We start from the raw sequence: 19,605 nt of genomic DNA on the forward strand, positions 1-19,605 counted from the left end.
GAAGCCACCACCGCTTTGTTCTCTTGGGCCCATAACTAGTAGTTGGTGCAACAAGTAGTACACACATCATTTGCGTTGTGCCAAACGTTTTCCACACAACCCACCCATGGCCCCAAGTCCTTCCTGACTTCTAGCCGGACTCAGGGTGAATCCAGCTCCTATGTGCTCATATGCACGGAGCCCAGGGTGCTGTTAGGCTATAGTGGTGATGGGAAGGATCCACCCGCTTCCCGGCCCCTAGGAACCTCCCGCAGTTCCTGCCCACGATGCTGTTCCCACCCCTTCGCCCTCCGCTCGCCGAGCCCCGCTCGCCCCGCCCTCCTTCCAGTCTCACGGCCGCGCGCGCTCGCAGGCCAGCCCTACACCCGCGTCACGTGACAGCCACCGGGGGCGGGGCTCGCGGCGAAGTCGGACCCCGCTGTGGCCGAGCGCCGCAGTCCTCCGGCAGCCCTGCGGCTTCCAGGGCGTCGCGGCCGCGGCCGGGCAGCGCCGCTCCCTGAGGTAAGAGGCGCAGGAAGGAGGCTTCTCGGGAGCCCGGCGGATGCTCCAGGCTTACGGGCCGCTCGGTCCCTCCGTGGGCCCAGCGTTTGGCTGGGGTGCGGGGACCCGGCCTGGGGGCACTGCGGGAGGTGGGGGGCCTCGGCTACCGGAGCTCCGGGAGAGCTGTACCCCCGTCCGCCCCCACCCCGGACCCACCCGCGGTCGCCTCCAGCCCCAGGGCTTTGCGAGTGTCTGAGAAAATGAATGCGACTTTGTGGTTTGCTAGCCTTCGCCTGGGATGCAGGAGAGAGCGTGCAGTCGCGCACCCAGTGGGTCTGGTTTTAACAAGTCGCGGAGACTCGGCTTCCGCAAATCTTTGAAGGAAGAGGGATGACCCCCTGCCCGGCCTCCCTCCTGCACTGATGGCAGAGCCGTTTGGAGAGCCAGGACTCCGGAGTTGGCCCCCTTTGCCTTCTGTTTCATATTGGCATGTGAACCTGTTGTTCCTACTGAGTGAGTCAGGCAGGATGGGAACGCTAATTTACTTGAGCAGATGGGTATCAGATTCCCTCTGAGGGGGAAAGAAAACTGTCAGGCATGTGCTATCACAAAAACAACCCCCCCCCCCACACACACACACAGTAGGGTGATTGACTGTCTACTGGAAGATGCCTAGGGGCCCATGGAATCCAGCCATCTCCTGCACACAGAGAAGCTAGACCAAGAACGAGGCCAGGACTTTGATTTTGCTCAGCCATCAACACTGTTGGCCCTGGGTAGTAGAAAGAATGCTTGAGCTTGCCTATGTTCTAACTCAACTGTTCGTTTATTCTGGCTACAAGATCCAGACAATGGTGTCTGCCTCCATGGAGCTGTTTGCATAGCTAGCTATGTTAGTTATATAAAAGTCTGTATGTGCACACACAGGTGTGTGTGTGTGTGTGTGTGTGAGTCCATGTCCGTGTGTGTCCGTGCCCCTCTGCTGGTTCTCGGTATGTTTTATGATAACAATAAGCTTTCAGCTCCCAGAGAGCTGGCCTCAGAGCATCTGGCCCCAGGAGACTAGCACATAGGAGAGGCTTGAATTGTTTCATGATCCCTGTCAGGTCTCCAGTCCTGGTGGAAGCTTGCTGAGATTTGGAGACGGGAGAAAATGGCACACTTTGTCAGAGCTTTTAGGAAAGGATTTCCTCTGGCTTGGAATGCCTTGATTTCTTTGTCTCTCTGGTCTCTGGCCTCTTATTGTTTTTAGATATCTAAAGAGAGCAGCCCTCAACACGGTGCCTTCATTTTGGTTTCCATGGTTATCAGGGGAATTACGTTTACATGATGGCACCGGTAGCTATTGAGCTGTGTGGCCAACCACCAGTCACTCGTCCGTCATTCTGGCTTGTTTCATTTTTTTTTTTTTTATTTCAGTTGCAGTGCAGACATATTCTCCCTTTTCTTATTTCCTCCTTTCCTCCTGCTCTTCAACAAGTGACAGTGTGAAGAGGGATGGGATGGGAATGAGAGCCAATGAAATAATGATAGACATGGGAGAATGTAGAATCCTTTTATGGCCCATCCCATTGGTGGTGGTGATAATGGTGGCAGCAGTGGTGGTGGTGATGATGGTGGTTGATGATGCAGATGTGGTGCTGTGGCATAAGACTAAGGGTATCGTCAGGTGCGAGGGTCAGGTCCGTGGACCTCTGGAAAGATGCAGACGGTGAATCAGCCTGAGCTCACAGAGGCAGACAGACAGTGTCCTGGGCAACAAGAATGCCTCACCTGCTTTTCAAAGGAGATGCGAGAGAAACGTGTTCCTTTAATGGGCTGCAGTCACAGAGGAATTACCAGATAGCACAGTAGCATTCGTGCCCTGAGTTTCCATTAATGGATGAGCCTCCTCTTTTTGGTGGGGGGGGGGTGAGGTTTCGAGACTGGGTTTCTCTGTGTAGCCCTGACTGTCCTGGAACTCTGTAGACCAGACTGGCCTCAAACTCAGAAATCCGCCTGCCTCTGCCTCCCAAATGTTGGGGTTAAAGGTGTGCGCCACCACCGCCCCACTGATGAGCCTCCTCTTGAGTCGCCTGTCCTGGGATTCGTGTGAACGAGCTACGGAATCTCCTGTCAGCTTGGGGATTTGTTTCCCTGCTCACCTGACGTAATGGGGTTGTTAACATAAAGGGGCACTAGAGAAACACCTGTGTAAGAGCCATCTGTTTCGGGTGAGATGTTTAACCCGTGTGTCTAATCTCTCAAGTTGGCCACTGACTGACACAGTCACATATTGGTTTATTTTTTTCAAGTATTCTGCCAAGTAATCCAAGGCCTTCATTAGTAAGGATTCTAAACTCTCTGGAGGCTTCTGTAGCCCAGAGGGGTCCTTCTTGTCACTCTCGGAGTAGAGAGAGCAGTGAGGGCTGCACCCAACTGTTATCTCTGACCGCCGTGTGATGTCACTGGAAGAGCTGCCCCGCACAGTCCAAGGATGTGCAGTAATTGCTGCTCAGTGTCCTTTAGGGACCAGATCCCTGCCAGTCAGTCAGTCAGATCCCTGCCAGTCAGTCAGTCAGATCCCTGCCAGTCAGTCAGTCAGATCCCTGCCAGTCAGTCAGTCAGATCCCTGCCAGTCAGTCAGTCAGATCCCTGCCAGTCAGTCAGTCAGATCCCTGCCAGTCAGTCAGTCAGATCCCTGCCAGTCAGTCAGTCAGATCCCTGCCAGTCAGTCAGTCAGATCCCTGCCAGTCAGTCAGTCAGATCCCTGCCAGTCAGTCAGTCAGATCCCTGCCAGTCAGTCAGTCAGATCCCTGCCAGTCAGTCAGTCAGATCCCTGCCAGTCAGTCAGTCAGATCCCTGCCAGTCAGTCAGTCAGATCCCTGCCAGTCAGTCAGATCCCTGCCAGTCAGTCAGATCCCTACCAGTCAGATCCCCTCTGGACTCTCAGGTTGGAGCTTTCTTTAGTTCCCAAAGCATCACTTCCTGGGCCTTGAATTGAGCTTGCTCCTAGGCTGACTTCTTCTAGCCTTCTGGGGTCACCGCACGTCACCGAGATGTCCTCCCGCCCCTTTCAAGCCTTTTATCTGAATTTAAGGGCTCCATCGCCCTTCCTTTTCCTATGCTTAACCAGAGTGAGTCCCTTTGGTAAACTAGTTCTGCTTTGTCATGGGGTTTTACCTAAGCAGAGATCCTCAGGAATGGCAGTTTTCAACACGCCACCCAGGTCGTTAGGTACCTCTTTCAGCCTTGTTCTCCCAAGTGCAAAAAGGGTCTTCGGGTGATTCTTGGCAAAGCATACATGTGTTCCCGGCGACTTTCCACCTGCAGTCTTAGGTGAGGCAATTGCAAACATCCTCAGCTCACCCCCTGCTTTAGTGGAGGTGGGCATGCTTGCAATCTCATCACTCTTAGGGTAGCAGGAGGATCAAGAGCTTAGGTCCACCCAGGCTTCATGAGACCTTACTGAGAGAAAAATGAAAAAGAATATGCTCTACTGAAAGCAAAGTGTGTTTGGTATATGCAGTGTTAGGAGTTTGGGAACCAAGGTTTTAAATTGAAGACAAAGGATTGCATGCAGGCAAGGTGACACGATCATCCCAGCTCTTGAAAGACTGAGGCAGGAGGATTTCTTGAGCCTAGGAGATGGCAAGATCTCAATCCAGAAACAAACAAAAGCCTGGTTAGGAGGGTTTTTGTTTGTTTTGTTTTGTTTCGTTTTATTTTTAATGATGGTTTTTATGTTCTTTCAATTTTTCTAAGAATCAGTATGTTTATTTCACTATCTTTGTTTTGAACATTTTTTACTCTGAAAGATAATATATACAGATGTGGCACAGATGTATAGTTTAGCAAATAGTAGTGAGGTAAGTCACAGTGTAAACACTGCAGCCTTAAGAAATGGAGTGTGGTCAGAGCCTCCTTCCAAGCCTGCGCTCCTCCCCCAGAGGCTGCCATCTTGACCTGTGGATGGCCGTCTCTTTGTCACATGCCTTGTGCGTGTGCATCTCTACACAGTGCCATTTAGTTTAACTCCATGCGTGTGAGATCACCCTGTCTGTATCCTGGGTTCTGCTGCTTTTGCTCAGTGTGTCACTGGTGTGACTAGGTCACAGTAAATTTAGTCAGCAGTGGGTGGGCACTGGGTTACCAAGGACATTTGCAGACATAGTCTCTTTCTTTTTTAAAAGATTTATTTATTTCTATGTATTTATCTGAGTACACTGTAGCTGTCTTCAGACACCCCAGAAGAGGGCATCAGATCCTGTTACAGTTGGTTGTGAGCCACCATGTGGTTGCTGGGAATTGAACTCAGGTCCTCTGGAAGAGCAGTCAGTGCTCTTAACCACTGAGCCATCTCTCCAGCCCTAGTCTCTCTCTTTTAAATTGCATTTACTCATTTGTTTGTTTAGTGGTAGGAGACTTGCATGAGGTGGGTTCCCGGGATGGACCTCAGATCATCAGGCTTGCCTCCTGACCCCTGTCTCTGGCCTTCCTCAGGCATAGTCTGTCATGTATACCAACAAGCCTCCTAGGTTAGTCATCCAGACGGAATTGCTTTGTCTTTGATGGTGGCTGATTTTGGTTTTCCTTGTTGGTTTGCTTTTTGAGACAAGAACTAACTGTGTAGTTCAAGCTGTCCTGGAACTCAGTATATAACCAAGACTGACCTGGAGCACACAGCAGTCCTCCTGCCTCAAGCTTCTATGTGCTGGAATCTACAGGTATGAACTACTATGCCGGTTCTAAGTTTCTTCCCTACTAGCAGTTTGTGAGTTATGTTTGTTCCCAGTCTTGGGAGATACTTGCTTTGGCCAGTTGTTTTTTATTATTATTATTATTATTTTATGCCTGGAAGCTGTATGATGAGAGTCCATACAGCTTCATACAGAGATGTGTGTGTAGCTTTTTTAAAAAAAGATTTATTTATTATTATATCTAAGTACATTGTAGCTGTCTTCAGACACACCAGAAAAGGGTGTCAGATCTCATTACGGATGGTTGTGAGCCACCATGTGGTTGCTGGGACTTGAACTCAGGACCTCTGGAAGAGCAGTCAGTGATCTTAACCACTGAGCCATCTCTCCAGCCCCAGTTTATTATTTTTATGTGTATTGTGTGTCTCGAGGCTTTAACTTACTTTCCTTGGTTATTGCTGATATTGAACACTTTGCTATGGTTAATGGGATGGCCTCTGTGAAATACCCAAGTCATCAGACCTGTTTTTTAATGTGGTTCCAGGTTGGCAGGGTTGTCGGGCACTTTATCTACAGGTCCATTCAGCTGGTCCTGCAGGTACATTGTTAAGTGAAGCCCACGCTCGACTCGACACTGTGATCCACATATCAGTGAAAGCGTGCAGAGTCCGTCCGTCCGTCTAGGTCTGTGCGGCCTCACTTAGTATCTATAGTTTTCAGGCTCCTCCATTTACCTTCGTTGTATGTAGGTGCCATGCTTTCATGGTGGATGGACATCTAAGTTGTACTCATGTCTTGTGTTGTCAGCAGGGCAGCAGTGAACATGAGCAAGCAGATGTCTCCAGTAGGCTCTGGGGGTCCTCTGGGTATGCCTGGGAGTGGTCTAGCTGGGTCGTGTGGTAGACACATCTCTGGCTGTTTGAGGAACCGCCACACTGGTTTCATAGTGGCAACACCACTCTGCTCTCCCAGGAGCAGTGAATGAGGGCTTCTCTCTCCCACATCCTTGCCGAGGCATTTGCTCTCACTTGTTTTCTTATGGTTAACCATTCTGACTGGTCGAAATGAAATGTCAAAGTGGTTTTCGTTCACATTTCCCTGATGGCTAATGCAAATGTTGAGTACTTTAAAAGATAGATCTTAGACATTTGTGTTTAAGGTTTGTTTTTTTGTTTTTGTTTTTGTTTTTTTTAAAAACCGTGTGTGGGGGCTGGTGAGATGGCTCAGTGGGTAAGCTCACTGACTGCTCTTCCAGAGGTCCTGAGTTCAAATCCCAGCAACCACATGGTGGCTCACAACCATCTGTAATGAGATCTGATGCCCTCTTCTGGAGTGTCTGAAGATGGATACAGTGTACTCACATATAATAAAACAATAAATCTTAAAAAAAAAAAAAAACTGTGTGTGATCCTTTTAGGAGGTTCCCCATAATCTCAGGCCTTTGAATACTTGAGGACCAGTCAGTGGCACTGTTTGGGGGAGGTTTAGGAGGTGTGGCTTTGTTGAAAGAAGTATGTCACTGGAGGAGGGCTTCGAGAATTTAAGGTTCCTGCTCTCTGCTTTCTGCTTGTGTTTAAGATATGTGCTGTCGGGCTGGTGAGATGGCACAGTGGGTGAGAGCACCCGACTGCTCTTCCGAAGGTCCAGAGTTCAAATCCCAGCAACCACATGGTGGCTCACAACCATCTGTAACGAGATCTGGCGCCCTCTTCTGGAGTGTCTGAAGACAGCTACAGTGTACTTACATATAATAAATAAATAAATCTTTAAAAAAAAAAAAAGATATGCGCTGTCACCTTGATGTGTGTCCCTCCATCACTCTACCTCAGTGGACTCTGACCCTATGGAACTAGAAGCCCAAGCAAACTCTCTATAGTCAAGTTGGTCATGGTGTTTATCACAGCAATAGAAATGTAGCTAAGACACTGGGCTTCACTGTGTATCCCAAGCTAACCTGGAACTTGCTGTGTAGACCAGGCTGGTCACGAATTAATAGAGATCTACCTCCCTCTGCGTCTACCTCTGCGTCACATTAAAGGCACCATGCCTACTTAGTCACCATCGTCTTCTTTTTGTGTGTGTGTGTGTGTGTGTGTGTGTGTGTAGACACACGTGTGGAGGTCAGAAGACACTTTTTAGGTGAAGGTTCTCTGCTTCCGCCTGTGGGTTCCAAGGATGGAATTCAAGTTGTAAGATTTAATGGCCATTTTGCGGGCCCCCTGTCTTTCTTCTTTCGAGAAGTCTTTAGTTCCATTAGCCAGTTTTTTGGTTTTTGTTTTGTTTTGTTTTGTTTTTTGTAATTGTGTAGTGTGTTTTCTTGGTGTTTAGTTTTTCTGAGTTCTTCGTGTATTCTGGCTAGGCACCAATCCTCTGTCAGATGCAGATGGCAGAGATCCCCCCCCCACCCCGATATTCTGCAGGCTGCCTCTTCAGTGTCTTCTGCAGTTCAGAAGCCTGTTAGTTTCATGAGGTCCCACTTGTTGGTCGTTGGCCACGGGGGCCCCATTGAGAAAATCTTTACTTAAGTATATCCTGAAGCATATTCCCCACTCTCCTTGTGAATTTTCAGAGTTTCAGGTTAACATTGAGATTTTGACCCATTTGGAATTTTGCAAAGGGTGACAGATAAAGGAACAATTTTTTCCACAAGACTCAACATCTCAGAAGAGGGAACAGAAAGATTGTAAGGGCCAGAGTTTAGGGAGGACTAAGGTGAAATAGTATCTTCTGGATAGGATAGGGCTGATGAACAGCACAGGATCGAACCGGTCAGTGTCCTAGCATGGAGAGAGGGGCTTACACACCCACACTTAGCTGAGGAGCCATTGGCAGTTGATGGCTTCTGCAGGAAGTGAGTCAGTTAAGAGGATCCTCCAGTAGTTGGCCCTGCCTGCTGCAGCGGGCTGTCCCACACCCATGCATGCGTGTGCAACACAAACATCACACTATCATGCCTCTGCCTCCCCAGTGCTGGGGCTCAGTGAGTTATAAAAAATAATTGTTTGCAAAAAGACAACAAGGAGTTAGGTGGCGAGTAGAAGATGTATCTGGGAGGAGTGGGGATGGACATCACCAAGATACGTTTGTCTCAGCCACTGTTCTGTTGCTGTGAAAAGGCACATGGCCAAAGCAACTCTTGTAAGGGCCTGCTTACAGTTTCAGGGGCTCAGTCCATGATCATCATGGTGGGGAACATAGTGGCAGGCAAACGTGATGCTGGAGAGGTAGCTGGGATGATCTCCAAGCTCACATCTGATCTGCAAGTTGCAGACAGACAGACAGGCAGACAAGAGGGGGTGGGGGGAGGGAGATATCACACTGTTCTGTCTGGTATGGGCTTTTGAAACCTCAAGCTCACCCACCACCTCCTTCCACAAGGACATACCTCCTAATCCTTTTTAAACAGTTCTCCCACTAAGCAAATATATGAGTCTGTGGGGGCATTTCTCATTTAAAATATAGCAATGCTATATACATGTATTACATTCTCAAAGAACTGATAAAAGTATGAAAAGAATAAAGAAAAAAAATCCCAGGCTAGCAAGATGGACCAGCAATAAAAGGTGCTTGCTACCAAACCTAACCATCTAAGTTCAATCCCTAGGATCCACATGGTGGAGGGAGAAAACTGACTCCCACAAACTGCCCTCTGACCTCCACACAGATGCTATGACAGGTGCCTCCCTCCAAAATAAGCAAACATTAAAGAAAGAAAGAAAGAAAGAAAGAAAGAAAGAAAGAAAGAAAGAAAGAAAGAAAGAAAGAAAAGGAGAGGGGAGGGGAGAGGAGAGAAGAGGAGAGAAAAGAAAAAGAATCTCTTTGTCTCTCTGGATCCCTGTACTGCTTGCTCTAATTTGGCCATATTCCTCCATGCCTCAGGTGATCTCTCCTGAATTTCTTCTGGTCCTGACAAAGGGGCATGCATATTGTCTACTTTAGGTCAAATATCTATCCTGTGTGATATCTTTGCCCTGGCTAAGGCACTGTGAATGACATCCTATCAGGTTAAATGGACTGGGAACACAGCTCTAAGGGCAAGGAAAGTGCTAGGCTTGATGTCACGGGCCAGTAACCTCAGCTGCGTGAGAGGCTAAAGAGGAGGATCACAAGTTCAAGGCCTGCCTGGGCCTCAGAGTGAGTTCAAGAGCAACTTTGGCAATTTAGTAAGACCATATCTCAGAATAGAGCTGGGGATATAATCTAGCACAACTAGGATTGTTGCCAGTGCCAAAAACTAAGTACATAAAAATAAGGAGGAACAGACCCCACTGGGGCTTATGTGCACACAAGTAGAAAGTTTGAGGCCAGCCCAGGCACCATAGCCAGCTCCTTTGTAAAAACAAACAAAAGCAAAAGTAAAGGGCCTGGCTTATAGCTCAGTGGTAGCCAGCTTGTTTGGTGTGCACAAAGCCCTGGGTTCAATCCCCAATGCTGTGACAAAGATTGTGTAGACTGAAAGTGAGAGGGAAAGGCGCAAGTCCATGTGTGGCAGGGCCGTGGGCTTCGATGGATCCAGACCTCCCTCCTCATTCTGGAAGGACAAGCATCCGGCCCTTAAGAGCTTACCATTTGCTCCCTTGTTTGCACTTGAAATAGAAAAGCTCCCTAGAATTTGATATTTGGAACACGGAGGCCACACACCTCGTGAATTTCTGCTGCCCATGCTGTTCTAACCATCCTGTTCTGAATATAAACTTACTCTCTTTGCCAGACGGTCAGGAACCCGAACCCTGCTTACCTCTGTTACCATAAGGGCTCATCGGGGCAGGAGAAATGGGTTCCTGCGCTTCCTGAGGATCCGAGTTCAGAGGCCCTTAGAGACTCCAGCTCCAGGAGATCCGACACCCTCTTTTGACCTGTTTGGGTAATTTCACTCAAGTGCACATACTTATGAAGAGACACATAATTCAAATAAAATTCTAAAAAAAGAAAGGAAGAAAGGAAACCCTTGGCAGCCACTGCTAGTGAGCTGCCGATCATAGACCAAGGAGGTGGGCACTCCCCCACGCCCTCTGCACTTCAGACTTTTTTTTTTTTTATTCCTAAGATGCTGGGAAAAGTGGCTCAAAATTCGAAGAGGAAGAAGGGATTTGCGTCAGGAAAACATCACAGGAGAGAACCTCTTCCATTTGCTCTGTGTTTGCTGTGTGCCAAGCTCAGCGTTAACCGTTTCCCAGACAGCTCTCACCCACCTAATGAGCCTCTAAGGTAGCATTACCTCCATTTTTATAGATAAGGACGAACAGCCAGAGACCAGACTGACTCCATTGAATGCTTAATGTCACCGGTAAAGTAGCAATTCCTTGGTGTGGAAATTGCCTCAAGCTGGGTGTGATTAAAGAGAAGTGGCTGGAGCGGTTTGTGCCTAGCTGGGAGGCAGAAGGTGACAAGAAGGACGAGAAGGACGCTGTCTTGTTGATAATGCTTGGGTGGTTGGGGTTTACTTGCCAGATAAGGTGCCCTGGATTTTGTAGATTTTTTTAACTTGAAAAGCGTAAGTCTTCAGGCCTCCCAGCTGAATGCTGTCAGTCCAAATTAGACGGTTTCTGAGGCTTCATAGTAACTGCAGGACCTGGGGCTGGAGAGATGGCTCAGCGAGTAAAACTGCTCTTCTGAAGGTCCTGAGTTCAAATCCCAGAAACCACATGGCGGCTCACAAGCACCCATAATGAGATCTGACACCTTCTTCTGTGTCTGAAGACAGCAACAGTGTACCTATTTATAGTAACCTTTTAAAAAAAAGGAACTGCAGGATCAACTTCATCTTCATGGTCAGTGAGGCCAAGGGTCCTGTACCATCACCAGCTGTGAAACCTAACGCTGTAAGGAAGGACCTGGGTGGCAGGTGCTTGGTTGTACGACAGGGACTTGGGACTTAGTCCAAGTTAGGAATCCATTTTCAGATATATTACTGCCAGACCCTAGGAGTGAGGTTTGCAGTGCGGTCTGTGTTGTGAGTTCTCACTGAGGTGACACAGTAAGTCCTCAAAATACCCTCCTGGTGGGTGTGGTCATCCATGCCTTTAATCCCAACACCCAGGAGGCAGAGGCAGACAGAGCAAGAGATAGAGGTCCTTGTGTCTACTTATTGACTTTTCCAGGCCAAACAAGGCCATACAGTGAGAATCTGCCTCAAAACAAAACAAAACAAAACAAAAAACAAGCAAAAAACCAAAAAACAAAAAACCCAAACACTCCCTTCCTTAGCCTTTCATGTTTGCTTATTAAATGTGTGAAAATCGGAATTAAGGGCCAGTTCAAAGGCTTCCCTGATGCATATCCCTTCCTAGCTGAGCCTCGGTGAGCAGGCCCTGGGCTGACAGAGGAGGGCAAAGGGAGGGCCTATCTGAACCTCTCAGAGCCCCTGACATAAGCACATAGTGTCTGGATTATAGTATCGGATTTCATCGCTGACAGTACCGTCTCTCAGGCTGAAGAGGACGAAGGCTCGAAGAAACCATGGTGTGTCCAGCTGCAACATTTAAGGTTTCTCTCCTTTCCAGAGTCTGTGGATGTGTGGGTGCAGGCTTTGTGGCTCGTATTTTATTCTCTTTTACTTTAGGATGGATTTGAACTAAAACCCGCAGAAGTAGAGACAGACGCCTCCTTTCATTTGAGACGTTAAATCATTAACCTGTTAGCCTTGTTCCGCCAAACAGTGCGTTCTCGTTTCACTGGTGCCTTGTATGCTTCATGGTGTGGGTAGGGAAGCTTGTGTCCCCTCTACATGGACACTAAGAAAGGCCTGAGCTGCCCTAGATCCTTCCTTCTTTTTTTTTTTTAAAGATTTATTTATTGATTATATGTAAGTACACTGTAGCTGTCTTCAGACACTCCAGAAGAGGGCATCAGATTTCGTTACGGATGGTTGTGAGCCACCATGTGGTTGCTGGGATTTGAACTCCGGACCTTTGGAAGAGCATTCGGCACTCTTAACCACTGAGCCATCTCGCCAGCCCCAGATCCTTCCTTCTTAGTGATGTTTTAAAACTAAATCTAATCTCCCGCCACCTTGCAACTAAGATGTCCTCCTGTAAGTAGGAAGCAGTTGGTTTTTGTTGTTTGGATTTGGAGAAGACACCAGGTCTTGCTGTACAGCTCAGACTGGCCCCAGCCTCACTATCCTCCTGTTTGTCACCACCCAGGCTCTGGGATTGCAGGTGTGTGCACCACCATGGCTGTTTTGCCATTATCTGATCATAGAAGACGAAAGCAGAGTTCAGCCACCTGTGAATGCAAGCCAGTATGTCCTTCTTGCAGGAGTCCATTCACCATGACGTGTAGAACCTTTTGTGCAGCGACTCAAAGCAGCTCCCAAATGAGCTAGTAGCTCAGGTCGGGGCCCACGGGAACCGGCTGGCTTTTCTGGCTGACCCTGGAACTGTCTCAGTCTGACTAAGAATCAGCCTAAGCTTAGCTGCAGCTTCCCCTCAGAGCTTGTCCTGACACCCGCCTTACGCCTGTGCTCATCTGAGGTACTCGCTCCTCCCTGAAGCCTGCTTGCTGTTCTGATTCTCGCCTCGCTTGGGCAAGTCATTCAAGTGCTCTCAGGCAGAGCTCCTTCGTGGATCTGTGAACTGAGGACTGGACCGCCCTCATTTACTGTGTCGCAAGCTTGGAGTTCACACGCGTTCTCGGGGGGGGGGGGTCTTGTTAAAGTGCCATGTCTGGGGCTAGAAGAGATGGCTCAGCAGCAAAGAGTACTTGCGGTTCTTGGTTGGGCATGCCGGCTTATGCCTGTAATCCCAGCACCCAGGAGGCAGAGGCTAGTCTGGTCTGCAGAGCGAGTGCTCTTTTGAAGACAGAGAAACCCTGTCTCAAAAAACTAAAAATAAATAATAGGTGAAGTACTCGCTGCTCTTGCAAATCATCTGAGATTTGGTTCCCAGCACTACATGGCAGCTCACAACCACCTAGAAGTTCAGTTCCAGGGGACCTGACACCCTCTTCTGGCCTCTGTGGAAACCTTCACTCAGGAGACATATATTTACACACTCTCTCTCTCTCTCTCTCTCTCTCTCTTCTGGCCTCTGTGGAAACCTTCACTCACAAGACATATATTTACACACTCTCTCTCTCTCTCTCTCTCTCTCACACACACACACACACACACACATAAAAAAATGCCATATCTGATGGCACCGAAGACTTAGTGTTCTAACAAACTACTAAATCCTGGGATACCTGGAGCTATGTGGCTATTTCCAGTGGGAGGTAGAAGACCACGGAAACCACGTGCCACCTTCAAGAGATGTGAAGAGAAGTGATAAAATAATACATTGGAAAGTGACCTTTTTTTTTTTTTTTTTTTTTTTTTCTTGCATGCAGCCTAGGTTGGCCTGGGTCGGTCCACTGCTCCCCCTTCCCTGATGGGCTCTCAGGTGTGCCTGTCATCCCAGCAGGTTCTTATTATCTGAACAAGGGCTTTCTTCTTGAGACACTGAGTGCTTTCCCCTCCATTGTGTTTGGTTTTGGTTTTGTGATGGGTGGCATTGTTTTGGTTAGAGGGGAATATTACTATTATTTTTGGTAGCTGAATCTTTGTCTTCTGCTGTGTAGGAAAACAGGACCCGTATCTGCTCTCCCACTGAACTGTGAGGCCTACCACATGGTCTTAGACATGGCGAGTGTTGAACACATACTTAGGTTTTATTTGCTTGTTACACGGGGCTCTGCACCATAGCAGGGAGTCTGTGGTGAGGATTTGAAGTCTCAGCACTGTTAGTCCGGTAAGGATTTACTCAGTGCTAAGAACCCACAGTGTGCTGGGCAGAATTCTAGACAGACTACACACAGCAGTACAGTGTTTCTGGCTTTAAGGGGCTTACATTCTGCTCCAGAAAGATAAAGAGGGGGAGAAAGACTCTTGGCTCTCCGTTCTGGTGAGAGTCAGTCTGAGTGGGCGTGCTGGGGTCAAGCCCTGAAATCCCCCAGATTCTGAGGCTGACAAAAATCAGTTGGAAGACAGATAGACAGACAGACAACAAAACTAAACTGCAGAACCTTCATCCTAGCACGGGGAGAGGACTACAGTGCTTGAAGGATGTTATGTGCACTTTGTCCTTTGGAGGCCTGTCCTTACAGCGTGTCCTGTGCCTGTCGGGCTGGCAGAGCACGTGGTCAGCAGACTTTCTCTGTCTTCACTCTGTTGCTAGCATCTCATTGTGTGCCAGGTCTGTATTCACGGACACTTTCCTAGAGACCGTCCCTGACGGCCTGTCTAAATTGGTCCTCAGCAGTTGTTCATGCATGCATGCACACATGGATGCACACATGCACACATGGATGCATGCATGCAAGTCCTGCTTCATCTCTCTGTAGCATTTGTGGTAACATTTGCTTGCTTGCTTTCTCTTTCTTTCCTTTTCTTTTTGTTTCATTTCTTGCCTGTCTGTGAGGATAGGAACTTCGCCTTTATTGCCTTTCAGTACTTGGAACAGTGCTGGGCTCACAGTGGGCAAGCAAATATTTGTTAACTAAATGTCACTTTTCTTTAGAAATTGTTAAAAATCTGTACACTATGGCAGAAGGGCCATTTGGTGAGAGATCTTAGTCTTACTTCAGAGATGGGAATATAGACTCAGAGAGGTTTGGGGACTTGCTTTCAGCCCCAGGGCTGGGAAGCAGCAGTTCATACTTGCTGAGAGCTAACCTAGGCTCACCTCCCAGGAGGAAGCCTCTGCCCCTCTTACTGAAGTTGGGGATACCGAGTGGCCTGGAGTCATGTGACTCTCTCCAGTGGGGTGGGGGGTGGGAGACCACAGAAACGCTGCCCTCACCTCTCAGGAACATATTAAATATGGAGGTGTTGGGGCCACCTCAGCACCTACTTTCCCACACTTTGTTTTTCCAGTTCCTACTGACGTCACACTACAAGCGCACAGGCCCAGGGGATAGTTGTTACTTTTTAATTCCATGCTCAGAGGCCCCAGTGGCAAAAAGGAAAGGCAGAAGTGTAGAGTGCTCTTCTAAAAACTGTTACCTAGTTAGAGAAATCCCCGGCTGCATGGATCCCCGTGGACTAATGTGAAGATCTTGTAAATACAGCCAGATAGAACAGCAGGGGACTGGCAGGGCAATGAAGGAGGCCTTTATCTGAGCTTAGAGGAATGTTGAAGGGAGAAGGACTGGCCTCAGTCTGTCTGCACCCAGACTTCTGGAATTGGGGGCACAAGTGAATCTGGAGAAAGGGTAGAAACTAGCTGCCTCCTGACAGGCCAGAAGCTAGGACTATCTGCTTCCTGGACTCAGAACCCGAAGCCACGGTGGATTCTTTGTGAAATGTGGTCTTTGTCTTTTTTCCACTGCTGTAACAAAATATTTGAGCACAGGAAATGAAGGAAACAAACAAACAAACAAAAAAGGGCAGCCAGGCATGGTAGTGCACACTTTTAATCTCAGCACTAGGGTGGCAGAAGCAGGTGGATCTCTGAGTCGGAGGCCAGCCTGGTCTACAAAACAAGTCCAGGATAGCCAGGGCTACACAGAGAAACCCTGTCTCACAAAACCAAAACCAACCAACCAAACAAACAAACAAAATGGACTGGAAAGATGGCTCAGCAGTTAAGAGCACCGACTGCCCTTCTGAAGGTCCTGAATTCAATTCCTAGCAACCACATGGTGGCTCACAACCATCTGTAATGAGATCTGATGCCCACTTCTGGTGCGTCTGAAGACAGCTACCGTATACTTATAAATAAATAAAATAAATACATCTTAAACAAACAAACAACAATAAAAGGAAATTTTATTTAGCTTAGGTACAAGAGTATGAACGCACATGGGGTGTTCCTATAGTCCTAGCTACTTGAGAAGCTAAGACAGGAGGATCAGCTGAGCCCAAGAGTTCAAGGTTACCTTGTATAATTCAGCAAGACCCTATCTCAAAACCAAACAAACAATAAGTAAAGCTAAGAGCACGGTGGGTATCAGCATCTGCTTGGCATCTAGGAAAGGCCTCTTGTTCCATGATAAAACCGCAGAGGCCATTGCATGCTGAGACGGCCAGTGAACTGCCACTAATGGCTACATCATAGGCGTCCTGCTCTAACGTCCTCATCTAATGGTAATTAGCTCCCAAAGGCACCTTCAGATGCCCCTGACACATGACTTTGGAGATTAAGTTTCTAACACATAGATTGTTGGGAGACACACTCAAATTATTACAGATGTTTTTGCCCAAAATTTCCCAGATAACCCCACAATCTGAGGGGAAAACATTTTCACTTAATATTTGCACAGTTGTGTTGTGACTTCTTGCTTTTACTGTCCACTTAGCATGCCTCTTCTGCATCTCCATAAAACAGTTCTGGGCAGGCCACACTCCTCCTGAGAAACCTGCACCAGTGTTCCAGCTGCTGGGCCTGTCTGTCACTCAAGGTCTCTGCCAGCCTGGACTGTGTAAGGGTGTAGAACTTGAGTGGCTGATGGGAGGAGGAAGTGAGACCGACTGAGGAAGTAATTAAGAGCCAGACACCTGCTCAGCTTTGAGAGGAGCACTGTCATCACTGTGGAGCATCCATGGAATGGGCCATCTCAGGTTCCTAGAGGTATCGCCTCACGTCTTCAGAACAGTGGCTCTCACCTTCCTAACGCTGCAACCCCTTAATACAGTTCCCCATGGTGCGGTGACCCCCAACCATAGCATTATTTTGTTGCCACTTCATAGCTGTAATCTTGCTACTGTTATGAGTCATAATATAAATATCTGTGTTTCCCAGTGGTCTTTGGGGTCCCCTGTGAAAGGGTTGGGTTGTTCAACCCCCAAAGGGGTCACAACCCACAGGCTTCCTGTGCTCTGCTGGTTGGGAAGCACTGGGCTTTCCCACAGTAACAGACTAGCCCCAAGCTCTTAGCTTCTTCACTCAACTAACTGACTTCCTTCCTCCCTCCCTCCCTTTCTTTCTTTCTTTCTTTCTTTCTTTCTTTCTTTCTTTCTTTCTTTCTTTCTTTCTTTCATACAGTCTCACTGTGTAGACCAGGCTGGCTTTCAGCTCACAGAGGTCCTTCTATCTCTGCCTCCTGAGTGCTGCGACTAAAGGTGTGTGCCACCACTGCAGGATTTTTACTTTTTGACTCCTTATTTACATTATTACTGGAAGAATTTCTGTTCAGATATTTCTAGATCAGTCTCACTATGCATGGAAGGGGGTTCTGAAAGCTGTGCTTATATGGTAAATTTACATCCGGTTGAGGAAACAATTATTTACCTGAAAGCTGGGGCGGAGACTGATGGAGACTCACCTCTACCTGTTCAGTTAGTTCCAACTAGTGCGGTAAGCTTGCATTTTGTGCTCAGTTTTAGATGGGTTTTGCTGTAGTCGTTGGATTGTGGCCCAGGGCATCCTTTCTTAACGGGCTGCTATCCTAACGTTGAGAAAGCCACCTGGGACAGGTGACAGGGGGTCTGTAGTATATCACATGGTCCACACAGTGGGTGGCCTGCCTGCATCACACGCCTTTATAGTAAGCTAGGTTGAAGCTGGAATCTGGGTAGTTGTAACTAAAATGTCTTTTAACATCACTCCTAGGATGGCCTATCAGCAATAGATCTCAGGGGACTCTCATGAACAGATATGGGAGGCTCCATAAATTAGGGCTAAGTTCATACTCTGGAACATCTGCCAGTTGTCTTTTGTAGAAGTGAAGAAGGGCTTGATGGATAATGCATCGTGGGAAGTGCACTCCTGCCATGTACTGCCCCCTGAAAGAGCAGTGCACATTCACTCCGGAGGACCAGTGTGAGAAAGTGGGACACAGAGACAAGGAAAGCATGGGTGTAGAAGTAGGTCAGAGCCCTTAGGAATGATCATAAGATATCCCCTGAGCTGCAGCACTTGGTCCTGATTCAGATGAACACAGGCTCTTGGAGATGTTTGCATATTTCTTATAAGCAATTTATGGGCATGTGGTAGCTCTGGTGGTTTTAAATTGAAGTCATAGGTAATAAAGGAAAGGGAAGTGAAAAGCAGTTCGTGCAGTCTTGTAAGTGAGCCTCTCACAGGGAAGAAAGCACTGGAGAGATCAACTGGAACTGAGCTGGTGTGACAGGGAGCTGTTAAGTGGGAGGGGGAGACTCGATCTGAACAAGGAAGCAAAACTGTAGTCTGTGAGTGTCAGGGCTGGGTAGAAGAAGTGTAAAAGTGTGATCCCAGCTACAGGAGGGTGGGAGGCAAGAGGTTGCAAATTGGAGGCTTGCCTGGGCAGTTTAGTGAAACCTGTCTCAAAATGAAAAACAAAAAGGAGATTTGGATTAAAGCTCAGTAGTAGATCACTTGCCTGGATTGTGTGAAGCCCTGAGTTCGATCCCCAGGATGGGGTGGGGGGAGGAACATTTGGTATTCATAACAGAAATTGGATATGGTCAGCTTATGCCAAAAGGAGAGTATTTATTTATTTGTGTTAGAGGCCCATGCTGGCCTTGAACTCCTGATACTCCCAAGTGGTTGGATTAGAGATGTGGGTGACTACACCCAGTCAAAAGGGGAATTGGTTAGAGAGGCATGGAGATTACTGGTAACATTCAAAGGCTAAGGGTGAAGCTGAGCTTGGAGACTGGCCAGAAACTGGGATGCCCTTGCTTCCATTGCTTTTCTGATTCATTCTCTCAGTGAGGTTCATCTTCTACCTCCTCTCTGCCAGCACCTACTCCAGAGTTTATTGCTTAGGAAAGAAACCAGCAACCAGGATAGCGTGTACATCTAGAGAAGGGCTCAGTGGTCCATTTGTATCAGATGCAGCCTATGGAGGGCCGGCTGTCATGTTGCTATGTACTTCTCTACAGGGGCCCCCGTTTCTGTAATTATGTGGTATAAATTGTTGGTAAGGGGCAAGAATGTTCCCAAAGAAAGCAAGGTGGCAGACAGTGATGCAGCCAGCCCAGCAGATGGCTAGGATTACACCAGGGAGTAGCCAAGCCAGGACCAAACCCCACAGTCTTTCTTAGGGAAACAATAGTAATTAGCTGATATGAGAATGGTAAGGGGGAGACAAATAGATACTTAGTTTTCATTTGTATCTAGGACCGCTGCTGCCAAAGATGGCCTCTCTCTGTATGATCCAAACTCTTTTAGGTAGATCCCAGGGGCATTTCAGGGATCTAGATTCCATAGTCCCAGGATACATGCACCTGTCCTCACCTTTTTTTTTTCTTTTTTTTTGCCTTGACTTCATAGTACATCTCTACTCTTTTTTGCACAGTTGTTACACTTGTAGTGATTTGAATGAAAATAACCCCTCATGGCACTGCTTGGGGAGGCTTAGAAGGTGTGGCCTTGTTGGAGGAAATGTGTCATTGAAGACAGGCTTGAAAAAAAGAGTGTGGAAGACTGGAGTGCTCAGAAGGGTTCTGTCTGTGGAGGCCCAGCTCAAGAGGTTTCTGAGGGGAACGATATTGGCAACTGGGATAGCGATCTTCCTGTGACATTTTGGTGAAGAGTGGCTGGAT

The 19,605-nt window shown here is 47.8% G+C and overlaps 1 protein-coding gene across 1 annotated transcript in view; it reads left to right on the plus strand.

Moving 5' to 3' along the window:
* Positions 1-388: 388 nt before the first annotated feature.
* Fbxo10 (F-box protein 10) overlaps positions 389-19,605 on the plus strand; it is a 49,516-nt gene continuing 30,299 nt past the window's right edge. Inside the window, exon 1 of the mRNA XM_021159923.2 lies at positions 389-501. The gene's annotated coding sequence lies outside the window, so the exon portion shown is untranslated. The remainder of the gene's footprint in view (positions 502-19,605) is intronic.

Source organism: Mus caroli, unplaced genomic scaffold, assembly GCF_978045245.1.
Source record: "Mus caroli unplaced genomic scaffold, Mus_caroli_1 scaffold_6, whole genome shotgun sequence".
NCBI classification, from domain to species: Eukaryota; Metazoa; Chordata; class Mammalia; order Rodentia; family Muridae; genus Mus; species Mus caroli.